This window comes from Hetaerina americana, unplaced genomic scaffold (assembly GCF_022747635.1).
Source record: "Hetaerina americana unplaced genomic scaffold, ioHetAmer1.1.p SCAF_15, whole genome shotgun sequence".
Lineage (NCBI taxonomy): Eukaryota > Metazoa > Arthropoda > Insecta > Odonata > Calopterygidae > Hetaerina > Hetaerina americana.
Window position 1 is genome coordinate 7,055,414 of NW_027286625.1, and position 5,618 is coordinate 7,061,031.

General features: G+C 41.4%; 2 non-coding genes across 2 annotated transcripts; one reads left to right on the forward strand and one right to left on the reverse strand.

The window, feature by feature from the left end:
- Positions 1–1,132: 1,132 nt before the first annotated feature.
- Positions 1,133–1,204, reverse strand: TRNAD-GUC (transfer RNA aspartic acid (anticodon GUC)). Its single transcript has one exon. It is a non-coding gene; the product is annotated as a tRNA-Asp (tRNA).
- A 636-nt stretch (positions 1,205–1,840) lies between these two features.
- Positions 1,841–1,912, forward strand: TRNAD-GUC (transfer RNA aspartic acid (anticodon GUC)). The gene has a single exon. It is a non-coding gene; the product is annotated as a tRNA-Asp (tRNA).
- The last annotated feature ends 3,706 nt before the right edge of the window (positions 1,913–5,618 follow it).

The window sequence follows — 5,618 nt, forward strand, 5'->3', positions numbered from 1 at the left end:
CTTGATCCGCCAAGATTATTTTAACCCCTTCATGAGTCTGTGTCCTTCTAAAGTCGGCGTAAAGATGTAATTTTCTATTCTTATGTAATTAATTCTTCGTACAAAGAAGAGAATAAAGCATTTTAAATCAAGTCTTTTTTTATAATTTCAAAAATCAATAGGACACAGCTGAGCCTCAAAAATCTGAATTTAAGGAATGCATTCTTTTCAATTAATGCAAACCTCAAACGAATGCAAGCCCTTAATTGATCAATTCCTGTGTCGTCATAGGGGGATCTATCTTTTGGCCAGCCGGTAACACGTCTGCTACTGAGACACGTCTGGCCACATGTCTGCCACTGAGATCCCGAAAAGCCTTCATATGCCATCAGGCGATTCGGAAACCAAGCCAACAGAGCTGACTCAACACCCATGGCAGAGGTGGAATTCGATTCCGCTACCTTTTGGGTTAGCAGGTGGGTGTGAATTTCACGCACTAACCCAGCAGGTCTCATATGATTGTTTTTGGGAAAGGGTAGTGGTGGACATGCCAACAGAGGGTTTATAATTTTTCGAGTGTTCGATTATTCAACATTACATATGGCTAGTCTAGCGAAGCTAATTAACTCATTAAAACTGAGGAATGGGTATAATAGGAGGCTCGAGAAAAATAGAGGGAGGAGAGAAATAATCAGGCCATCGATAAGTTGTTGTAAGACGCATTTAAAATTAATCTTCAGTTAAATATTACCAAATGCTTGTGATGTGTCGAAAGCCGAAGGTGGAATAGTCAAGTGGAAAAGTGCTACAATCAGTTATAACATTTATTTTTATCATATTTTTACCAATTAAACTTTGCAGCAAATTTAGAAGAATGTATACGTTTTATCAATCCATTTCTCAGCACAGAATTAATTAACTTTGAAATAAATTGAATTATTTTTTAAATATTTACTTAGATACTTTAGGAGATTCGTCTCATACATATTCGTCGCGCACTGTGCTTCGCCATGGTAGTGGTTTTGAGGTTAAAAAAAAGGTTTTTACTCAATTGTTACAAGGGTAGATCAATAGCTATGCATCTTTTAAAAATCAACAAACAGTTTATATAATTTAAATAATTTATCTAATATTATTTACTAAGAAAAAAATTCTCCCCGGCGGGGAATCGAACCCCGGTCTCCCGCGTGACAGGCGGGGATACTGACCACTATACTACCGAGGACTGGTGACGTTGCGACAAATTCCTGGAAACTAATTTTTGTGGCTTTTTCATGCATGGATGTATTTCGCAAATGCAGTATAAATATAATTTTTTGGGTAGCAATAACAGATGATGTTTTACCAACGTTAAATGAGAAAAGTAGCGCCAGTATCTGTAAACACTATCTTAGATGGTCGTTGCCTAAATTTCTGTCCCACGAAGTGGATAAGCCACCGTTACCTCGCGTACTAATGAACCTCTACGAGAAAACTGGCAATGAAGTACGGCCGCATTCAATATACAATTACTATCAATACAATAAATAAAATACAATAAAATCAATATATACCATACTAAAAAATTCTCCACGGCGGGGAGGATTTAGGAGGGGAGTAAAAGGATTTAGAAAGCAGCGGATAGGACTGACATTATACATTACATCAGGGGTAATGTGATGGGGGAATATGTGTTTTAACATGATTTGCTGTAAGAAATCGAGGGTGAATGCTCACAATCTCCGTTACTTGATGTTTTCGTACAACACAATTCCTTGGATAGGATATATCTTCCGTAATCTGCTACTGAATTTGCGAACCAAATCTATGCATGAAAAAGCACAAAAAATTAGGTTCCAGGAATTTGGCAAGGCGTCACCAGTCCTCGGTAGTATAGTGGTCAGTATCCCCGCCTGTCACGCGGGAGACCGGGGTTCGATTCCCCGCCGGGGAGAAATTTTTTCTTAATATATAATATTATATAAATTCTATGCATTTTATATTGATTTTGAAAAGATATAAACTATTAATACATCGCTGTTATGAAGCTTAAAAACTTTTTTAGCCCATTTTGTTGAAAACTCTTACGATAAAGCGATAAACATCACTGAAATGCTTGTGGAGTTGGAGTGGGAATCATTATAAGAAAGGCGATTCAATGGTAGGTTGAACTTACTAAATAAATTCAAATCCGCATGCTTCAGCATCGAGGTCTTGCAAATTATTCGATCTCAAACATACATTTGGTCGCTTGGATTATGTACATAAAATTCGGGAAATAGATGCCAGAACTAGCAGACTCAAGGGCTCCTCCTCCCCACGTACAAAACGGGATAGCAGCTGTAGGGCTCTCGATAGAAAAAATTCCACTTGCCACCCTCAGCGTCTAGGGAATAATTAAGTCTACTGAATAGCATGCACTTTCACTACCCTCTTGTTTTTTATTGTCAAAACCTTTCTTTCCGCAGACCGCATTAGAATGTAATTAAATAATGTAGAGAGCTCTAGACAGTATTGTTTGCTCTATCTGTTCTGTTTTTATAATACCACATCTATCCCTCGTCTCTCTTTGTGGGGGGGAAACTCCCGCTACCTACAGCGTTGGGTCACATCCCCTATCCCTGTGTCCTTTGTATGTTGAATGTCCATGTCGAAGTGGTATTTCGCCTTCTTACGCATCAAATCCTAGCTAGCACATTATTGGATAAATTTTTACTGCATCCTAAGGTTCAATTATTTGTTAGATGATGGTGTACGAGGTCTGTTAAAAAAGTATCGCGAATTTCGAATTTCCGCGGATTACGTATATTTGATTTTCGATTTTTTCATGGCGTTATGTTCGTACTTATGCCTCTCACTTTTGCCGGGATCCCGGTCGGGGCGAATGATTTTTACAATCTGAAATTCTTACATTGAAATGCATATTGGCGGATGACTCCGTCAAAAGTCACCGTTGCGGCATCTTCGGCAGCTGGTCTTTGAAATTTGAATTTTTTTCTCCACTCTAATTTCCCTCATGATATTCTTTGCTCCCCTCCCCGGACTACAACCTTAACGTGGCGGAAGGGCTTGTGCGTTCCGATGACCCCTAGAGCTGTGCTGGCGGGAGTAATAATTATTGCTCCTGGTAGGGTCACCCATGCCAAATAGGTCGAAGGTTAGGAGCCAGACGAAAGGTAGTCCACGCAGCGTCTGTTCCTCAGTGAGGCGGCTGCAATGGCGTCTGACCCCAGTGGGGCGGCCAGTAAGTGATGGTGTCACGTTAAAAACACTATTGAGGAAAGCAACGGGAAACCACCTCAATTATCATTCCCAAGAAATATATGATGGACAATAGAGATATTTTGAGTCCTGGCAACCACGGGGCTCGGCCCAATCGGTCGTGTGTCGTGCCCGGCAGCGGGGGAGGCAAGGTTTCCGCGGTCGTCATCCCACGAAACCCTTGCAAGGGAAAACCAGCAGCAACAGGACAGAAGACGCAGGAGAAGAAGACCAAATTAGTTAGAATAGGAACGTGGAATGTTAGGACAATGATGAGGACAGGGAAATTGGAGAATGTTAAGCGAGAGATGGAAAGGGGAAATATAGATATTTTAGGTCTATGCGAGGTGAGATGGAAAGATAGCGGGGATTACTGGAGTGATAAGTATAGAATAATATACAGCGGTGGGGACGAGAGCCAACGAGGGGTTGCCATAGTATTAAATGAAGAGGTAGGAAGAAGCGTAGTCAACATAGAGAAGGTCACGGATAGAATACTACTAGTAGAGATAAAAGCAGAACCGACGAACTTGGTTATTATTCAGGTATACATGCCATCGAGCAACCATAAGGAAGAAGAGGTCGATAGGATATACGATCAGTTAGAGGACATAATCGCGTGTGTTCCTGCAGGGAAACATTTGATAGTGATGGGGGATTGGAATGCTACGGTAGGCGAAGGAAGAGATGGTGACGAGTTCGGGGACTACGGTTTAGGCACGAGGAATGACCGCGGGGAGAAAGCAGTTGAGTTCTGCAGGAGACAGGTTTTAGTCATCACCAACACTTGGTTTAGACACCACAAAAGAGGCAGGTATACATGGAAAATGCCAGGTGACTCAAGAAGATATCAGCTAGATTATATCCTGGTTAGACACAGGTTTAGGAACAGTGTGATAAATTCCCACAGCTTCCCGGGAGCGGATGCGGACTCAGACCACAATTTAGTTGTTATGAAATGTAGCGTACGTTTCAAAAAGATAAGGCAGGGGCGGCGAGTTAGAAAATGGAATGTAGAAGCATTAAATGGGTTGAAAAGGAAAGAATACAAACAGGCGGTAGAGAAAGTCATGGAAGATGGTAAAAGGCTTAGTACTATCGAAGAAAAATGGGAAATGATCAAGAAAGGGTTGTCTAAAGCCGCAAAAGACACTATTAGAACCGTTAACGCCAAAAGGACAAGGAAACCATGGATCACGGATGAGATGATTACAAAGATGGATGAGCGGTGAAAATGGAAGAATATAAATACAGAATTAGGCAAAATGAAGTACAAATAATTGAACAATAAATTGAGGCGGGCAACAAATAAAGCAAAAGAAGCATGGTGGAAGACGCAGTGCGAGGATATAGAAAGTCTGCAGAGGAAGGGTGAAATCGGTGCGCTGTACGGCAAAGTTAAATCGTTATCGGGAAGTAAGAAAGGAAGAGCTATGCTTACAGTTAGAGATAAGGCGGGTAAGGTAATAGTTGACGCAGGAAAGATCCAAGAGAGATGGAAGGAGTATATAGAAGAACTGTATAGTAAAGAACTCAGACCAACAAAGTTAGACATTGAAAAAGAAAATGACGTAGAGGAAGACAGCTTAGGTCCAGGCATACTAGACAATGAGATGGAAAGGGCATTAAGGGAGATGAAACTAAATAAAGCCGTGGGGGTAGATAACATTCCCGTGGAACTTTTAAAATGCTTAGGAAAATGTGGGAGGAAGAGGCTATATGGCTGATCCGTAGTATTTATGAGGAGGGAATCTGGCCGGAAGACTTTGTGAGATCAGTTATAGTTCCTATTCCGAAAAAGGTAAAGGCCACGTCATGTGAGGACTATAGGACAATTAGTTTGATATCCCACGCAGCTAAAGTTGTTCTCAGGATCATAAACAAAAGGATAGAGAGTAGGGCAAATGGTTACTTAGGGGATGATCAGTTTGGGTTTAGGAAGGGGAGAGGTACGCGTGATGCCATTGCAGTAATGAGATTATTAATCGAGAGGAATATAGAACACAACCAGGAGGTATTTGCCTGTTTCGTAGATTTCGAAAAGGCGTTTGATAGAGTGAATTGGGAAAAACTAATGAGTATATTGCAGAAAATAGGAATAGATTGGAAGGAAAGGAGGCTAATCCGCAACCTATACATGTCTCAGACTGCTCAGGTGCGGGTGGGAAACGGGAATCAGGATGGGCAGTGTTAGGAAGGGGTGTAAGGCAGGATTGCCCATTATCACCGTTGCTGTTCAACCTGTATGCAGAGGAAATGATCAAAGAGGCATGGGAAGAACTCGAGGTAGGAATGAAAGTGGGCGGGGAATTCGTAAAATCAGTTAGGTTTGCTGATGACCAAGCTTTAGTTTGTCAGTCAGCCAAGGGGCTGCAAGCATTGCTCAGTGAATTGGAAAT